Raw genomic sequence first — 20,314 nt, forward strand, 5'->3', positions numbered from 1 at the left:
GGCAGCCACTTGCCTTATCTTTTCCAAGTCACATTTTAAATACACTTTCCTATTGCCCCTGAACCTGAACTTGTCCATATCAGGCCACAGATACAAATTTGAAGTTTAGAAAATACCAGCCCCAGAGCTCTAAACCCCTCAGCTTCATCAACAGAAAATGGGCTCTTACCTCACTCTATGCAACCTTCTTGGGGATCTCTTGTCAATTCCTTGGATGGAGTCGGTAAGACCTTCAATTTCCTTCAATAGAATTGTCCATTTTACAAGCGAGGACACTGACTCAAGAAGTTCAATTTGGCCATAGCTACATGGCTGCTTTCTTTCTGAAGCCTGTTCTTGGTTGTCACCATAAGTCACCATCATCCCTACAATCAAACATTATTCACATAAAAAAGTGGGGTGGGGCTGTGCAGAATTGTGGTAAGGAAACACATATTTGACTGATGTATGTTGAGTTCTACAGATGTAGAAAGGCCCTGGATTCTGTGAGTTCTGGATTTTACTTATCTGTTTATTTTAAATGTACATAGAATAATAACATTTAACTGGAAATTAATCTGGAAATTAAAAGTGGCGGGGGGATCACTTTTGCCTATTTTTTTGACACAAACCTCTAGAGCCTAGAACAGTACCTGGCACACAGTAGGCCCTCAAAAAACAAATAAAACTATTAAATAAATATTTATTGAATAACGTGCTAAGAACTTTACAGTAATTAATGTGTTTAGTCCTCGCAACTATCTTATGAGGTAAATCTCAGTATCCTAATTTTATAGAGGAAGAAACTGAAACAGGGAGAATTTAAGTAATCTGGCTGAGGTCACATGGATTCTAAGTCATGGAGGTGAGATTCAAAACCAAGCTTGCCCTCATAACCAGGTAGGAACCATATGGGACAGTTGTACCAGTTACCAATTGCTGTGTAACAAGGCACCCCAGCAGGTCCCAGCTTAAACAATCATTTTATTTTGCTCACAGTTTTGATGGCTAGGAATCCAAAAACAGCATAGCTAGGCAGTTTGTCTCTGATCCTCTAGACTTAGGTAGGACAACCAGGATGTCTCCATCTACTCCATCTCCATCTACTTCCAAGATGATTTCTTCCTGGGCACATCTGGTGCTTGGCGGGAATGATTGGAAAGCTAGTTATAGCAAAACCCCTCTCTCTCCACATACTCTTGAGCCTGTCAATGTGAAGGCTTAAGTTTCCCAGAACAAGTATTTTGAAAGACAGGAAGTGGAGGTTACCTAAGCCTGGGCCTGGAAACTGGCACAGTGTCACCTCTACCTTATTTTGTTGGTCAAAAAAGCCATGGGGCCAGTCCTCTCAATGGGACCCCATCCCTTAATGGGAAATATGTCAAAGAATCTCAGGCCATTTTTAGTCCACCAAAATGGAAGTCCAACACAGTTTGGAGATAGTGCCTACCTACTCCACTTAATTTTATGGATACCTCATAGTTCACAACCATAGTTCTAGAAGAATGCTCTTCCACAATGAAGTATCAACGGCATTTCCATGTTAGAAGACCCTTTTGTCATTACGACAAGCCTTCACTATTACGGAACTTAAGCATTTCCTGATCTTCACACAAATCTTTGCAACCAAACTTTAATTACTTTGACTTGGGGGAGGGGGTCTCTTCAGTCATTTTAATGTGTGTTTTATGTTTCCAGATGCTCAATCCTAGTTTTAGGAGGAAATGTTTCTCATTATCATAAAATTTACATGCTCATACATTTCATTGAAAGACTTATTCTTTCCAGGTGATAATAAACAATTCAGTAATTTGGAGGAAAAACATCACAGAAATAATTGTGAAATGGTAGTACAGAAATCTTCAGGAGAGGAGAAAGAGGTAGTATGGTTAAGTAAAAAGAGCAAAAAGAGCAAGATTCATTTCTGCTCCTAAAATTCATCCCACATCTTGAAAAGCTTGCTCCATCTCTGGGAACCTAAGTTTCACCACATGTAAACTGAAAGGCTTTTACAAATAGGGCCCTCAACTGTGGCTCAAACGTCTTATCTTTCTTCTAGTCCTAATTCCACCAATAACTGTAGGCCTAAACAAAAGTTACCATAAACCTAAACAACAGGTACTCTTCTCTTTGAATCTGATAATAATGGTGGTGATTCTGAAAGAGAGTTAGTGTTCACCAAATAGTCTATGTACAGTCCCACATTTTCCAAACTGTCCTGCAGTTAGGATAGGGTCATGTGATCAGTTCTGACTAGTAGACTCTGAGCAGAAGAAATGGTGTCACCTCCAGGCCAAAGCAGATGAGAAATCAGGTCTACCTAAATTTAAAGCCCAATTTTTTTTTTTTTAATTGAGACAGAGTCTCGCTCTGTTACCCAGGCTGGAGTGCAGTGTTGCAATCTCAGCTTACTGCAACCTCTGCCTCTGAGTTCAAGCGATTCTCCTGCCTCAGCCTCCCAAGTAGCTGGGATTACAGGCATCTGCCACCATGCCTGGCTAATTTTTGTCTTTTTTTTTTTTTTAGTAGAGATGGGGTTTCACCATGTTGGTCAGGCTGGTCTCAAACTCTTGACCTCAGGTGATCCACCCGCCTCAGCCTCCCAAAGTGCTGGGATTACAGGCATGAGCCACCACACCCAGCCTAAAGCCTAAATTTTTAACCTCTTTCCAATATGGTTTCCTTCATTTCCCTCTCTATACAATTAGGAGTGTGTTCCCATTAATCTATAAGGCCCTATCAAGATCTGAATATTTTTTACTATTATAGCTATTGTGAACAAAATAGTGGAATTCAGAAATTGGTGTTCAATGCTCCACAGATCTACACTGACAATAAGAATAAGAGTAATTTTATTTGTATTGATTAAAAAGAAATTACCTCTAACTTTTTCCTGTTGTGTCCATGTTCATCGTGTTTGGGATTTTTCTTTGTAATTTGATTGTTTTGTTGATTCTTATTAAGTAATCTCAGGTTCCATAGATTCCAAGAATATGGGTTTGAATTGAAGGACTCAGGTGGAAACAATTCAGATTTGTGTCCGCTTTAATCAAAGCTCACTCTTCTTTACAGACACAGATTCAAGCCTGAAATTCATCTGAATAATGTGGCAGTGTCCCAAGTCTTGGTCACTACTGAAGTACCCAGGTTTGTTTTCCTAGTATTTGTTGTTTGTTAACATTCAACTTCTTTTAATTTTAGTAAGTACATGTGTTACTCTCTTGAAAAATTCTGAGTTTTGACCATTCAATCTCAAAAGAAGAAAACTCCAGTGAGGCTTGGAACTCCTGAACACCAGGATGGAAATGAGAACAGGAAGGAGGAAAGTGGGGTTAATTGAGTTCTGCCTGCGGAGGAGAAGCTTCCCTCCCTGCATGTTCAGAATGTCCTAAAAGCAGGTGTTTGCCTGCAATAAAGACAACCGCAAGAAAAAAACAAGAGCAACATGGAGTCTTCTTACACAGAAATTGAATAAATGGAGAAAGTTGGGGCAGCTAGGGTGAGTGTAAATGTGGACATCCCTGAGGAAAGCACTCTGCATGCTGGCAGTAGGGGACCCGAAGCAAAATATCCAGATTCCAGCCCATTGTACCTACAGAGAAACTCATTCATCAACCATCCCTAAGCTTCCTATTGCCTTGTTCTTATGTGTGAATGAGTGAGAATCAACAGGCATTTGAGAAATGGCTGCAGCTTGCCAGAGAAAGATCAAGATAAGCAAGAAATGTGCTAACAGAGAAAACCAGAGATAGTACCCCCAAAAAGGGGGAAAAAAACTAAACACTATTTTGAAGACATTGGGAAAGTATTTATATCCATAAAATAAGAATGGGATGTTACGTCAAAGGAATAACCCAAGACCATTAAAAGACAAAGTAGAAAAAATCCCTCAGAAGTCAGAACAAAATGAGGGAAAATCTACTAGGGAAGCATCTATGCTTATAAACAAAGAGGGAACGATCCGGACGAATAACATACCAAAGAGTGAACAGCTGCCTCTGGGAAGGGGGATTAAATGGACTAAGAGTAATTCATTTTTTACGTTATATCATCCTGTATTATTTTTATAAGTATTTAGTCATATGTGATTAAAATATAGTTCATGCTTTAATCTCATTCTCATAAAATGATTTTTAAGAGACTGTCCTCATATGGACCTCCCAACAAAGTATAGAACATGGTGACCCTCTGAGAAGGAATTCCTATTCCTGTTTTGAGAAGGTACTCCTATTCCTGTTTCCCAGCTGATTTTTTTGAGGATTCCACTAGACTGAATTAATGCTTCAGACTAGAGTTTTGCAAAAAGAAGTTTTGCCCATGCACCTACCATGATGTTGTGATACAATATGAAATATATATTTGGTCTCTGCCCCTGGTTCCTGGCACAGAGCTCCTAAAGCCCCGTAATTTCCTGAGCAATCAGGGTGCTAGGAGAATCTTTTATTCCATATTTGGTCTTTGACCTGGTTTCTAACAAAGACCTCCTAAATCCCTTGGAAATTCCTGGGTGATAGGAGAGTCTTTTGTTCTAATGAGGTGACTACTGGTGAGTGTCTGGGTGGGGGCTGGTCACTGGAAAGACCAACCCATGATTAGAGACTCAGAGCTTCCAGCCCCATGCTTCATCCTCCTGGAGGAGGAGAGAGGCTGGAGATTGAGATAGTAAGTAATCATGCCTAGGTGATGAAACTTCCTTAAAAATCCCTGAGCTACAAGCTTCAGAGATCCCAGGCTGCTGAACACATCACAGTGATAGGAGGGTGGCATGCCAAGAGAGGGCATTAAAGCTCTGCACCCCTTGCCACATACCTTCCCCTATGCCATCTCTTTCATCTAACTGTTCATCCAGATGCTTTGTAATAAATCAGTAAATGTAAGCAAAGCACTTTACTGAGTTCTGTGAGTCACTCTAACAAATGATCAAACCTGACAAGAGAATCAAGGGAACCTCAAATTGACAGCCATTTGGACAGAAGATGAAGAGGCCCCCGAAATGGGGGACAGTTTTGTGGGACTCAGCCCTTAACCTGTGGTATCTGACTCAAACTCCAGGTAGAGAGTGCCCAAATTAAATTGAATTGTAGGACATCCAGTTGATGTCTGTTGGAGAATTGAATTGATGTGTAGGAAAAAAAAACTACACATCCAGTGTCAGAACTTTTCTGTGTTGAGAGCAAGAGTACAGCAGGAAAAAGCAGTTAATTTGTCTTTTTCCTATCTTCCACATCCTAAATGAGAATTTCTCAAAATGAGGCGCTGGAGATTCTTTTTAACAAGCCCCTCTCTCAGGTGATGCTGCACACACCAAAGTGATGAGAACCATTGTTTCAGATTCTAATTTTGCCTGGAACTGATAAAAATGGAGCCACCAAGACACTGCCCTCCCAGGAAGCCAGCAGCTTCCCTTGCAAACATTTTCTGGGACTACCTTGCAGCTCTTCAGATTTCCAGATCAAATTAATAGTTGCTTGACTGTCTCCAAATCTAGACTTGTGGTGGACTATTCTAGTTTGAGAAGGTATAACAAGAAATACTAGGTGGCTTAGACAACAGAAATATATTTCTCACAGTTCTGAAGACTGGGAAGTGCAGGATCAAGGTGCCAGCCAATTGGGTTCCTGGTGTAGGCCCTCTTCCTGGCTTGTAGACGACGCTTTGCTGTATCCTCTCATGGCAGAGAACTAGCTCTAGTCTCTTTGTCTTCTTAGAAAGACACTAATCCCATTATGGGGGCTCTGCCTCATGACTTCATCTAAACCCAAGCACCTCCCAAAGGCCCTTCCTCCTAATACCATCCCACTGGGAGGCAGGGTTCCAACATCCCATTGGGAGGTAGGGTTCCAATATTCCATTGGGAGTTAGGGTTCCAACAACCCATTGGGAGGTAGGGTTCCAACATATGAATTTGGAGGGAACAAAAACATTCAGTCCATTACATGGACCTTGAAATCCAGAGGTATTGGGATAGTGGGGGATGCTTAACATGCACCAAATTTGGATTTTCCAGACAAAGATCACAGCAAAAGCATAATTACAATGTTTGCGGATGGCTCAGCCTTGAGGTAGCCCAAGGTCCGAGCCTGTGGCTAGATGGCTAAACCATAAACCTCCTGTTTCAGGATCAGCATCATCACCTGATGTTCTAACAGAGACAAAACAGGCTTCCAAAGGAAACCTATCCTGGAATACAAGCTCTTTAGATGCTGAGCTTTTGTTTACTCCTGAATAAATTCAATAAAGTGCCGTAACCGTTATAATAAATGTAGATGTCACTAATTACAACACTAGATTTTAAGTGCAATGCTAGTGTCTCAAGTGGCCTTTAAAACTGAGTAAAATCACAGCCAATTCAAATTTAATTAAAACTATCAGTTTAATTTAGTTTGCTTTTACAATAAAAACTATACTAACCCATTAACTGCCTTCCGAATCTCCCATTACTGGGAGCAACCAGCAGCTTGTAGGCCTCCACTTTGGTGAACAGTGTGATGCATTCATTTACCTTGTTATCCAGTGAAGTTTCAGTTGTTCTAGATCTAGTAAATGGCCAGTTTTTGTCTTTGAAAATGAAACTTTTTCAGGTTAATTTGCCATGTAGATAGAATAGGCTTTTGTCCAATTTCTTGTGCTTTTGAAAATTCATCCCAGAGGGGCCTTCTGAGGGCTTGATCATGGTATCCATTCTTGAGTTGAACTCACAGTTGCCAAAAAGAGATCTTTGAAAACTGAATAAAAGAACACTGGGAATCTGGGCAGTGACGATATAACCGTAGTCCTGCTTGTGTAAAGCTGATGTCTTGGAAAAACTGTTTCCGTATCCAGAGCCTCAGTTTCCTCATGTGTCACACTGAGGATATTGGAGCAGATCTGTACGTCTACAAACTCTATTTTCATGATAGGTGTCATATCCAGGTATTACCTGACAACACTTCTAATTCATATGTACTGAGTACAATCAGTTTCCAAGGCACCATCTGCTTCAGCCTTATCCTAGACAATATTTATGAACTCATGCAGTTTAATGTACCCATCATATATTTTTACTAATAAGATTTAAGTAAATATAAAACAACTAGAATTATTTGAAAAGCTTAGCTAACAGCATCTTGCATACTCCCAGGGGACTACGTACCACATTTGGAGAATATTAGCCTCCCTGACCTCAGAGATCCCTTTCTGCTCCAGAGATCTGCAAGTCTATGAAAAAGAATTGTATCATTTTACTCAGGTGAGCAAATGTACAGACACAAAAAATGAACTGCCTGCAGGGCTTATTTGCTTCACAGGCAAGAAGGTAGTGTCTGCTGAGAGAGAAGCAATGATAGAAATAAAATTCAGAGGGTTGTATATTTTATTTTACAAGAAGAGAGAGGCATCCAGTAATTTGGCAAATTTATGACAAACTGGACAATCCAGCTAAATGTTGAGGAAAGAAAGATAAACATTGTAGAAAAAGAAGAACTGAAGCAAGAAGAGAAAACAGACAGACCTGTGAAAAGGTTTGCAATCTTTTAACCACTCATGAGAGAAAAATTTGGAACACAGAAGGAACCTGCCTACGTCTGTTTCAGCCTGGGTGGTATCCCTGTGTTCATCGGGTGCACTCTACAATGGGGCATCCTGGCTTCAGGCTGTCCCTTATGATGATAAAACTATAATGAGAAAAATCATAAGCAAAGTAAATAAACAGAAACCAGAGAAGAATCCAAATGTGATCTGGGTGGGTCCACCTAACAGGGTGACCTGGAAAGGATGTGAAAGGAGATTAAAGGATGCTAAGGATGAGGTCATTGTATTAGTCCATTTTCACGTCGCTGATAAAGACGTACCTGGAGACTGGGCAATTTACAAAAGAAAGAAGTTTAATGGACTTACAGTTCCATGTGGCCTCACAATCATGGAGGAAGGTGAAAGGCACATCTCACCTGGTGGCACACAACAGAAGAGTGAGAGCCAAGTGAAAGGGGTTTCCCCTTGTAAAACCATCAGGTCTCATGAGACTTATTCACTACCACGAAAACAGTATGGGGGAAACTGCCACCACGATTCAGTTATCTCCCACCAGTCCCTTCCACAGCAATGCGAATTATGGGAGATATTCAAGATGAGATTTGGGTGAGAACACAGCCAAATCAGTCATAAAGGGAATAATTTGAGATTTATAGAAAAGGCTGGGTTTTACGGAGAATTGGGCCATAGCTTCTCTGGGTGACATTGAGTGTTGTGATAATCAGGTAACTACAGATTCATTTTGAGTCACCTGCTCTCCTCACTGGCATGGCTGCATGCATGGAGCCTGGACTAGGAAAGGTCACCATGGCCTGTGTAAATTGATGCAGACCCAAAGATGCTCTTCCTGTTTTAACATCAACCAGGAGGTGGCAGAGCCAGGAAAGAGTCAGCAGTAACCAGTATAATGTGAGAAAATGAACGTACAAACAGACAATGACCAGACCATATATGACAATAGAACACTGATCCACAACCTCTGCAGCATCCCAGGAAGCGAAATCCCAAACTCTGCAGCAATCAACCCAAAACAAAAGCTTGGTCAGTAACACAAAGCTTCCTTAATTTTTGGCTCTGCTTCCAACTCAGAATCAACCAAAGAAAGCTAAAAATACGTTGCCGTTCATATAGTATGCCTTTCTTCTAGTTAGCCGCCTCCAGCTTCCCCACGCCACAGCCTCCAATCAGGCTACACCCAAAGCTTTCACTTTTTTTTTTTTTTACTATAAAGCTTTCCCACTTCCCTGCCTGCCTTTGAGTTTCTGCCAACTGTAAGTGATAGCAGCTGACTCCTTTCTATATCAAGCTCTGAATATATGGCCTCTGTTTGTCTTCATTCAGGCAGGCTTTATTTCCACAAACAAGACGGCCCCTCATCCCGCTCCTATCTGAAATTGTCTAAAGTTTTGACCAGGGCTCACATGCACTTCAAAGTCTGGTGGTTTAACTGTGAGACAGATTGCATGCCTTCAGGCTGTGCTCATATGGTCCACACATAATTCTCATGTTGCCCTTTCACTCAAGACAAACAACACAACACACACACTTGTGCATGTGCACAAGTACTACTGGGATTGGCTTCAATCATTTATGTACAACACTGAATTATTTATTTTCTCATTTCAAGTGTGTTAAAGGCCTCCACCAAAGTTTACCCTGGTGTATGCTAACACTGAATTGGGACATTTGCTTCAACTTATGTCACACCTAGGGCAGAAATCAAATGGAGGCAGATCCTCACCGAAAAGATTTAATGAAGACACCACTGCTTATGGTGGTGTCTATAGCTAGAAGACTATGTTTATGATGGACTCAACACACAAACCATTTTCTGATGGTTTTGAGACTTTTTTCCAGGGGTCAGCAAACTATGACCTATGGATTTGGCCCACAGCCTATTTTGTAAATAAAGTTTTATTAGCACACGGAAATACTTATTCATTTGCATTTTGTCTATGGTTGCTTTTACTCTGCAAAGGCAGAGTTGAGAGGTTGCAATGAAGATGGTATGGTCAACAAAGACTAAAATATTTGCTACCTAGTTTTCTACAGAAAAAATTTGTTGAGCCCTGCTTAGCTTCTCCATGAACTCTAATGAATGGATGCCCCAAGTTATCCTGTCATTTGATTAATATCCTGACACATTCCTTAGGTGCCAGGCTGAGCATCCAAGTAGAAATAAGATAGCATTCTTACCCTCAAAAAGCTCCCAGGCCATCAGGAAAGAGAAAGAAAAACATCATACACATAGGGTGATACAAGCAAAGAACAAAGAAGTAAGATTGCAGGCAAGGCTTCAGGGAGGAAGTCAGTGAGCAAAATACGTAGTCCTTGTTCTTCCCCCACCTGGATCCAACCTCAACCTTTTCTGCTCTGTTCTGTGCCCTGGACACCCCAGAACACTACATTTCCCATGTTCCCTTGTGTATTAGTCCATTCTTAATGCTGCTGTAAAGAATTGCCCAAGACTGGGTAATTTATAAAGAAAAGAGGTTTAATTGACTCCCAGTTCTGCAGGGCTGGGGAGGCCTCAAGAAACTTACAACCATGGTAGAAGGGAAAGCAAACATGTGCTTCTTCACATGGCAGCAGGAAGGAGAAGAATGAGTGTCCAGTGAAGGGGGAAGCCCCTTATAAAACCATCAGATCTCGTGAGAACTAACTCACTATCACAGGAACAGGATGGGAGAACCCCCACCCCCATGATTCAATTATCTCCACCTGGTCCCTCCCACGACATAAATCTCAAGATGAGATTTAGGTGGGGACACAGCCAAACCATATCACCTTGCCTGCAGGCAGACAGTTGGGTTTGAGCAATGCGAGTTACCTGTAGGAGATAAGAAAGTGGGCAAAGAGAGAGGCCAGAGTGTTTCTTCCCTGCTTCACCATATCTCTGAGAGTATCTGTGTCTCTCCATGATCACAGGTCCTTCCAGGTGCTCCTATCCCACATTTCCATTTATTTCTGCGTTTCCATAATGCTATGTACACCGAGGCATTGAAATGGCTTCTTATCATTGCCCATCTCTAGGGACTTCACTCTTCATCCATTGTTCATTTTTGTAAGGCTGCCCATATCTCAGTCAATAAACTCCCTGCCCTTTAACCATCTGAACCTCCATTTGGACCATCATTTCCTTGCTGGGACTTTGACCAATACAGCCCTTGTCTCTGTCTTTCTATAACTCACTTAATTAATCAACTGGCCTAACCCACTCACTCTGGACGTAAGGTCAAAACACATTCACCCAACACTTGCATGAACACACAGCATTATATCAGAGGACAGATATTTAAAAGCTGATATTTATATTCATAAAAATGTCTATTATCAGCCTTGCCCAGGCCCATTTTGAGAGCATATTTTAAGGATAAGAAGCTCTTTCCATGAGCAATCAGAGTTTATGTCAGGCCTTCTATCCATATGAGTAGGTGAGCATCATTATAAGCCTGCTCTAGGGATTGCAATGTTCCCAAACATTATTGTTACACAGTCAACAGTTATAATGAGTAAGGCACTCATTGCTCGCCAGTAAGTGGCACTGTCCTTTTTGTTCTCTTCTGAGTCAATCTCTTTATTGTTTTCACTCCTTTGGTAGAGATTGTTTTAATATGTCCTATTCCTGAGCAAATTCTCTCAGCTCATCTTCAAAATTCTGAAATTCCGCTTGTGTTCCTGCTGGATCATGTTTACTTATAAGGTCACAAAAGGTTTCTTTAAGCTAAATCAAGCTGGGTAGCATTTCTGTGCCTGAAGTTTTCTATAAGCAATATCTGCAACAAGACAGAGTGGATTTTAAATCATTTGTAAGAGACTGAGCTCCATGTCCAGGCTGACCCTAAGGATATTTCTCGCCTGTTTTATTTTTTTATGTTGAATGACATAATGGATGTGAAAGTTCTTTGTGAACCATAAAGACCTTTCTAATGTAGGGGATTATGACGATGATTTCAGAGTTTGGGAACATCCTGTCTTCTCAGGTTTATTTTATTCTCCATTTTCCAGGGGTCAACAGATTCTAAAGAAGAACAGGAATTTTTTCCAAGACCTCCTATTTCATTTGGGATAGAAGAGAATATAATTAATAACACAGCTATTCATTCAATTATTTATAAAATATTTATTGGACACTTTCTATGTGTCAAGCATTAAACCAGGGTGCTGGGGAAAAAAATGACATAAAAGCACAGTTCTTGTCCTTAAGGAGATTAACATTAATTTGGTTTTTACTCTGTGACAGGCGCAGAGCTGAATACTTCACACACATTATCTCTATTAGTCTTCAGAACGATACTAAGTTAATTACCTTATCCACATTTTACAAATAACATGTAAAAACAAAAACAACCATGTCAATGATGAACATTTATTGAGTAGTGCTGACTGTGGGTCAGGTAGTGACCTAAATGCTTTATAAGCATCTCAATGAATCCTCAAAATATCCTTAAGAGGATTACATTATTCCTATTTCCCAACTAATAACTAACATTTATTGACCACTTAACGTTGGTAAGGCATGGCCCTAAGCACTTTACATGCATTATCTCATTTAATTTTTTAAGAACATCATGAAGGAGATACCACTATTATCCAAGTGCTTAGCCTCTAAGTGCTTAAGGAACATGCCCAGGCTCATACAGCTGGAATTAGTAGAGGTGACACTCAAACTCAGTTCAGTATAAAGCCCACAGCCTAAAGCATGCCACCAGACTGCCTCTCACAAACATATTTTATTCCCAGGATAACTGACTCTCAGAGGAAAAACAAACAAAAAGATGTCAAGGCACACATCACAGCCAACATTAAAGAGGGACTGTTGGGAAATAAATCTGAAAGCAGATACTGCCTTTATTCACTTTTCAGTTTTTTTGGATCATTGGTGGCTTTGAGTTTTCAAATATAGACTGCAATTTATCTTAATTTACTATGGGATTTGTACCATTAATAAATATAGTCTAATAAATAACTACAAAGAAAAACAAGGCTTTAACCCTTGAATCTTCCTTAGCTCATTGCTGATACCAGTGTTTTCTAAGTAAACTGCCAAGCACTTTACGTATGACCATACACCTTCCAGGAAGTGATCTCTTGCCAACTAGAAGATTCTGATGAGTCTCACTGATCCTCTCCCCAAATTTTATTTAAACGTGGGGTCTCTATAAATTTCAATTACTTTTTCCCTACAGAAAAATGTATTGCTTCTAAAATGCAGCAATGTGAGAATTTTTTCACCGTGATTATTTTCTATACACAATGTTTAATAAATGCATTAAGTTAATGCTTAGTTGAGGTTGACATTAGATCTTTAAACACACACATCAAGTCTGAAAGCTCAGTCAAAAGCCATTGGCATAGTGATGTGCTATAAATCCAAGACAATTAGAACTATTCTACAGATAATATTCCAGTGTGGGGCCAGGAAGAAGAATGTTACCTTAAATTCCAGAACCTTCTAGAAGCTTCCACCTCTCCACATTTGGTCTTTTAGGCTGCTAATGATCTTGGTGTGGGATGTTGGAATGGGAAATGGACTTGGACTCAGAAAGTCTGGCTTCTACCCCCATGCACTAGTTGAGTTACATTGCACGAACCACCCTCCCACTCTGTACCCTACTTTCTCATCTGTGAAATGAGGGTAAACATTGTGTCCATATCACACAGTTGCTTGGAGCATCAAATTAGACAAATGTTAATTATTACTATTATAACATTTATTGGTTGTTTCCCATTTACCACATATGAGGATTATGTGCTTTAGGTAGTAATCCCACTAAATCATTAAAATAACTTCATGAGGCCAGATGCGGTGCCTTCACCTGTAATCCCAGCATTTTGGAGGGTGGAGGTGGGTGGATCTCCTGAGGTCAGGAGTCTGAGACCAGCCTGGCCAACATGGTGAAACCCCCTCTCTACTAAAAGGAAATAAAAAATAAAAAACAAAATAACTCCATGAGGTAGGAACTACTTTTCTCCTTACGGTACCCATAAGGGAAAGTGAAGTCAGGAAGTACACAGTAGTCACAATGGGACAGAGATGGGACTGTTAGAAAGATGCCAACAGACACAATTAGAAAAGGTGATGACTAAGATTAAAGAAATTTTCAGAGACTTCGACACGGAAACATCTAACACAGAATGCTCCAACAAGAGGTACGTCACCCAGATAATAACGCTCTCCACAGGACACACACCAATGGGTATTATCACCCGCCCCCGGCAGAATCTACATTCTGTTAAGTGCAACAAGCATAACTAGGACAAGGATGCAAAATTTAAGGAGACACCAAAAAGCTTATTAATCAAGACGAACAACATTTAATGCTATTTTGTTTTGTTTTGTTTTGAGACAGGGTCTCATTCTGTCACCCAGGCCGGAGTGCAGTGGCAATCACCACTCACAATGCAACCTACCTCTGCCTCCTGGGCTTAAGCAATCCTCCCAGCTCAGCCTGCTAAGTAGCTGGGACTACAGGCGTGCACCACTGCACCCAGCTATTTTTTGTATTTGTTTTTTAGAGACAGGGTTTCACATGTTTCCCAGGATGTTAATGCAATATTTTTAAAGTAAAAATTACTGCAAAACATCCATGATGAACAAAACATGAAAAATTTAAATAAAGACAGGTTCTGACCCTACACAGCACAGCTAATTTCAACACTGTTGATAGGTGGGTTTGATTTTTTTTCTCAATAATTTTCCCTTTACCGTTCAGTCAAATCAGTTTTAAGACCTCTTTGTACCCCCTCTCTCTATCTCCCCATCTCCTGTTTGCCTCTTCATAGTACTCTAGTTTTAGGCTTGGCTGCCTGTCAGGTGCAAGTAACAGGTGAAAAACAATTCAGGCACATTGTAGTGTTTACTGACAGTCTGCATAAGGCTAAGGTCAGCTTCCTAGTCCTGGAAATACTACACATACTGCAGGTCCAGAATTAAGGCTCTTCTGCCTTAATTCTGCCAGAAATAATATAGGATGCCCAGTTAAATTTGAATTTCAGACGAACAACAATTTTTGGTATGGGTATATCCCATGCAAAATTTTGGCATGTTTATGCTAAAACATGTAGCAAAAATACATAAATTTTCTTGGCTGCAAAATGGAATAGAATAGGCCAGAACAATACAGAATAAAAAGGTCAGAAGTTCAAATGTAATGGGATGGCATAGAATAGAATGGCTAGTAATAAAATACAATTGCACAGAATGACATAGAATGGGATGGAGGAGAAGAAAATGGAAAAGAGGGGAATGAAATAGAACAGATGCCTGATATCTAGTTTCTTTCAGTGCATTGTCATTTCTTTATACTTGTGAAATTCACAGAGGATGGGTTTGAATAACTGCTCCCCGAGAGCCATAGTAGCTCAGGCTGAGTTTTGCAGATCAAAATAGAGGAAGAGGCCCCTCAATCCTGAAGACCCTCTGTTCAGAATATCCAGAACTAGGAATCTTCTTTTATTTCCAGGTGGGAGAGGAGCTGGGAAATTCCACACTGTAGATGGTTCCCTTTTAAGTTATCTCTTCCTTGGATAACTCATGCTCAAGCCTCTTCCTAATGCTCGATATGAGACATCTACAGGACAAAGTGATTTTGAAGTAAAATCACATGCAGAGTTTTGGCTTTGGTTAATCTGTCTATAAACTTCAGAAACACTATGTTGAAAGACTTGGATGTTGCAAAGGAAGCATTTTAATTTGACTCATAGTTGTCTAGTATCTTCGGAGGAGGCACAAACAGTTCCAAAGAACATGCTGCCAAGAGCTCCCCCGGGGTCAGCTTTAGAGCCAGGATTGTCATCCTCCCATGAGGGACTTGATCCGGCATCACCACGACATCCTTGGAGACCATGTCCTTAAATGGTAGTCTGTGAGCCTGGAAACCAAAAAGGGAGATGGAGCCCAAGCAGACCAGTCTATTTAAAGGCGCTGGTGGGAACAGGAAGATCCCTGGTAGATTAAGAGAGTCAAAGAGTCTCTATGACAGGACCACAGACACCTCACCAGCTCCCCCGGCCTTGAGTTTAACCTTCTCAAGACCCACAGAAAGTCCAAATTTATCAAAGGAGTATGCTAAGGACCAGATAAAACCCAGAGCCCAGAATTTCAGCTGATAGAATTTTGTTAATGTGATTATTACAGCACGTGTGTATTTTGCGTGTTCTGAAGCATGTTGGCATGCGTTACTATGTGATACTCACAGTAAGTCTTGAAAGAGGCTGGGAGAATCTGATTATTCCCAGATGAAGTTTCCTTTTTTTTTTTTTTTTTTTTTTGAGACAGGGTTTTACTCTGTTACCCAGGCTGGAGTGCAGTGGCATGATCTCAGCTCACTGTAGCCTCAACCTCCTGGGCTCAAGCAATCCTCCCACCTTAGCCTCCCAAGCAGCTGGGACTACAGGTGTGCATCACCACACCTGGCTAATTTTTCGTATTTTTTGCAGATACGGGGTTTCACCACGTTGCCCAGGCTAGTCTTGAACTCCTCAACTGAGCTCAAGTTATCTACCCACCTCAGCCTTCCAAAGTGCTGGAATAACAGGCGTGAGCCATCATGCCCGGCCTTTCAGATGAAGTTTCTAATGTCCAGAGGTGTTTAATGTCTTGCCCATATCTATGCAGTTGGTAATTAGCAGGGCTGGGACCGTGTCTTGGGTCTTCCAGCTGGACGGCTTGGGGACAGTGCGGTACCTCCTGCTACTTGTCTTGGACATCCTGGAAAATAGGCTTCTCTTCATGGGTTCAATCACCATTTGACCACCCAAGACCCCTCCTTCTCCTTGCTACAATGGCCAGAATTCCTCTCACACCAGCTGTTCTCAGCACAATGCCTCCCCTAAACATCCTTCTCCATGATATTAATGCACAGTGGTTTAAGGTGACAGGTCCAGGAGTCAGACTGCCTCCGTGTGAATCTTGGCCCTGCCGATTATTATCTGTATTACATTCCATGAGTTACCTACCCTGTCTTATCTGTGTAACAGGGATGGCAGGACCTACCTCATAGAATTTGTGTGAGGATTACATCTCTAAGAATGGGACCAGACACAAAAGAAATGCTTAATATTACCCCCGTCCTGAAGTCCTATGGACTTTCAATTCATCATGGATGATTTTGGAAAACTACTGACATATCAAAAAAGATTAACAATGTCTGTGAAAGAAAGAAGGAAATGCAGACGGTAAGAAAATTCCTTCAGAGATACGTCCTCATTTTTTTTGTATATTTACTTCATTTTCCAATAAGCCAGCAATGTTTCATAGTCATGCATTCAACATTTGAAAGACAGACGGCAATGACCAAAAGCAAGATGTTCAGAATGTCTTTGTAAGACATTAAACTCCAGGACTCTGCTAGTTATTCTGTTATTCAGCTCAGTCTCCCAGCAGAACTCATGCTGGTAACCCTGATTCACACTAATATGTTGCTTTTAGTGAGCATTTTATATAAGCCAACCTTGCTGCTAAGCATTTTACATCAATTTATGATTCAGATCACAACTCTATGGGACAGATGGGAAAACTGAGATGCACAGAAGGGTCACATAATAGTACGTGGCAAGACAGAGTCCAAACCTACCTCTGTCTAATGCCAAAAGCCTAGTGGTTAAGCACCACACCATGCATGTCACACCATCTCTTCTCAAGAATAAGCTCAGCTAATTGCTAAATCAATTATTTAATAAGCAAAAAGATCCCCATTTTTAACCCGATATATGAAACAGATAATAATATAAAAAGGAGCTTTTGTGGATAAACCAGGGGTTGGGCTCCACATTAGTTTACTGTTGTCTATAAGAAGTTGACACTAATTTAGCTGCTTAAACCAACACCCATTAACTAGCTCACAGTTCTGTAAGTCACAATCGCAGGGGGACTTGGATAGAGTCTCTGCTTTGGGTCTCAAAAGCAGGAAAGGGCCAAAATCAAGTTGTTGGCCAGGCTGGGCACTTATCTGGAGACTCTGGAGAAGGGTCCCCTTCCACACTTGTTCAGGCTGTAGGTAGAATTCAGTACCTTATGATTACAAGAATGGTGTCTCCGTTTTCTTGCTGGCTGTCAGCATGTGGTCGCTCTCTGCTCCTAGAAACCACCCACCTTCCTTCTCACGTGGCTTCCTCAAACTCCAAAGCAGCAATGGTGCGTCAAAACCTTCTCATGTTCCTAACGTCTCTGACTTCCTCTTCTGCTACCAGCCAAAGGAAACTCTCTGCTTTCAAAGTGTTCCCCTTAGTGGGGCAGGATCATGTGCATAATGTTGGTATCTTAAGGTCACCTGACTTGGGATTTGAATTACATCTGCAAATTCCCTTCACAGCACTAACTAGATCAGTGTTGGATCGAATAGACAGGGGATGGAAATCTTTGGTGGCTATCTTAGCATTTCTCTTTACCAAAGGACCCAAACTCCACATGCCTACCTGCCTGTGGCAGCCCCAAAAGTGCCCTAGAACCCTCTAGAACACAGTTTAATAAACCTGCTTTTTGTACTCTAAATCAGGGCTTCACAACCTCAACACTACTGACGTTTGGGGTCAGATAGCTTTTTTTTTTTAAACCTTGAATATGTACAATTTTTATTTCTTAATTATACCTCAGTAAAGCTGAAAAAAACTAACAGGATTGAAAGGATAAACTCACAGTTCTATAATGATAGTTCTTTCATTATCAAGAATAATTATTCTGAATAATAATTCTATTCTGTGCATTGTAGGATGTTTTGCAGCATCCTTGGCCTCGACCCACTAGACAATGAGCACTTCCAGTGGTAACAATCAAAAATGTCTCCAGATATTGCCAAATGTCCCCGGGAGGCAACATCACCACCAGTTGAAGACCCCTGGTCTAGATTAAAATGCAGAGAAGCAGAGCATTTTGTTTCCAGAGACCTAGTGAACTAATTTGGGAGAAAAAGGCATAAATTTGTAAAAGTTTAAGTAACATTTCAGAATTTAAACCAAAGGCAAAGGTACAGAAACAGTGGTGACAGAAGCTGTGTACTTGGCTGCTAAGCAAGTGCCATTTACAGATAATAGAAGAACTTCAGGAAATGGGAAGGTTGGTTGGTGTGTAATCCCATTAGAACAGTCCAGGAAAGTCTCATGAAGGAGGAGAAGTCCAGAATTGCATTTTATTTTTTTTATTTTTATTTTTTATTTTTTATTTTTCTTTTTGAGACGGAGTCTCGCTCTCACCCAGGCTGGAGTGCAGTGGCACGATCTCAGCTCACTGCAACCTCCGCCTCCCTGGTTCATGCCATTCTCCTGCCTCAGCCTCCCGAGTAGCTGGGACTACAGGCACCCACTACCATGCCCGGCTAATTTTTCTGTATTTTTAGTAGAGACGGGGTTTCACCATGTTAGCCAGGATGGTCTCGATCTCCTGACCTCGTGATCCGCCCGCCTCAGCCTCCCAAAGTGCTGGGATTACAGGCGTGAGCCACCGTGCCCAGCCCAGAATTGTATTTTAAAATGAATAATGCCACTTCCAGGCTCATCCCAGAGGCCAAGAAGAGAAATGTGCAAAAATGTCGTTGGTATTTTAGAAATATTGAAAGCTTGGAGACAACCTAGATGTACATGAACAGGGGAAAGGGTAAAGCACTGGTGTATTAATGAGAGTTCATCAGAGAAACAGAACCAATAGAACCTATATATAGTGTGTATATATGTACGCACAAAATATATATGTGTGTGTGTATATATAGATATACATATATACTATATATTTATATTTGTATATATACAATATGCATATATATATATATATATATATAGTGTGTGTGTGTGCATATAGGGTGGGAAGTATTTATTATAAGGAATTGGTTCATGCAATTATAGACACTGACAAGTCCCAAGATCTGCAGTTATCACACTAGAGGACCAGGAGAGCCGAGGGTTTAGTTCCAGTCCCAGTCCTAAGGCCTAAGAACGAGGAGCTGATAGTGTATTTCCAGTCCAAACATCAGCAGGCTCAAAACCCAGTGTTTCAGTTCAAGAGCCCAGGTTTCTGTTCAAGCCAAAGGCAGGAAAACACTGATGTCCCAGCTTCATGCAGTCAGGCAGGAGGACATTTTCTCAGCTGTTTTGTTCTATTCAGGCCTTCAACTGATTGGATGAGGCCCACCCACATTGGGGCAACCTGCTTTATTCAGTCTATCAATGTAAATGTTCAACTCATCCAAAAACACCCTCCCGGAAGCATCCAGAATAATGCTGACCAAATGTCAAACCCCGTGGCCCAATTAAGTTGACACATACAATTAACCATCACAAATGGATTCATTCATGCAGAGGAAGACCATGCAGCCATTTTTTAATGCAATAAATGCATATATTCTGATCCAGGAGAATGTCCACAATGTGTTATTTGTTTAAAACAAACGTCAACTTGCAGAAGAGTATGTATACTATGGTCCCACACGCATAAAAGAGAAAGTAAACTATATGAAACAACATATACATATGCACTTTTAAAGAATGTGTGTATAAACACAGAAAAATTCTAGAAGGATATGCAGCAGACTCAGTGGTTTTCTATCCCCTCCTCCTCCCACACAGAGTACGGGGTATGTGTGCCTTGCTGGAGACTTTCGTTTTTTACGTAAATCACTGAAATGTGCTAAATGCTTGCAAAATGCTCAGCACCAGGCTAGCAAGCTACATGCACACTGTCAATTAATACGCATCACAATCCCATAAAAACGCTTCCTCTATCTTACAGGGGACACAGAACTAAGGCCTAGGGAGGGTGAATAACTGTCTCAAGCTCACTAGCTTAGGATACCACGGAGCCACTCCTCCATGCCAGGTCTGTCTGACCCACGAC

This window comes from Gorilla gorilla, chromosome 18 (assembly GCF_029281585.2).
Source record: "Gorilla gorilla gorilla isolate KB3781 chromosome 18, NHGRI_mGorGor1-v2.1_pri, whole genome shotgun sequence".
Lineage (NCBI taxonomy): Eukaryota > Metazoa > Chordata > Mammalia > Primates > Hominidae > Gorilla > Gorilla gorilla.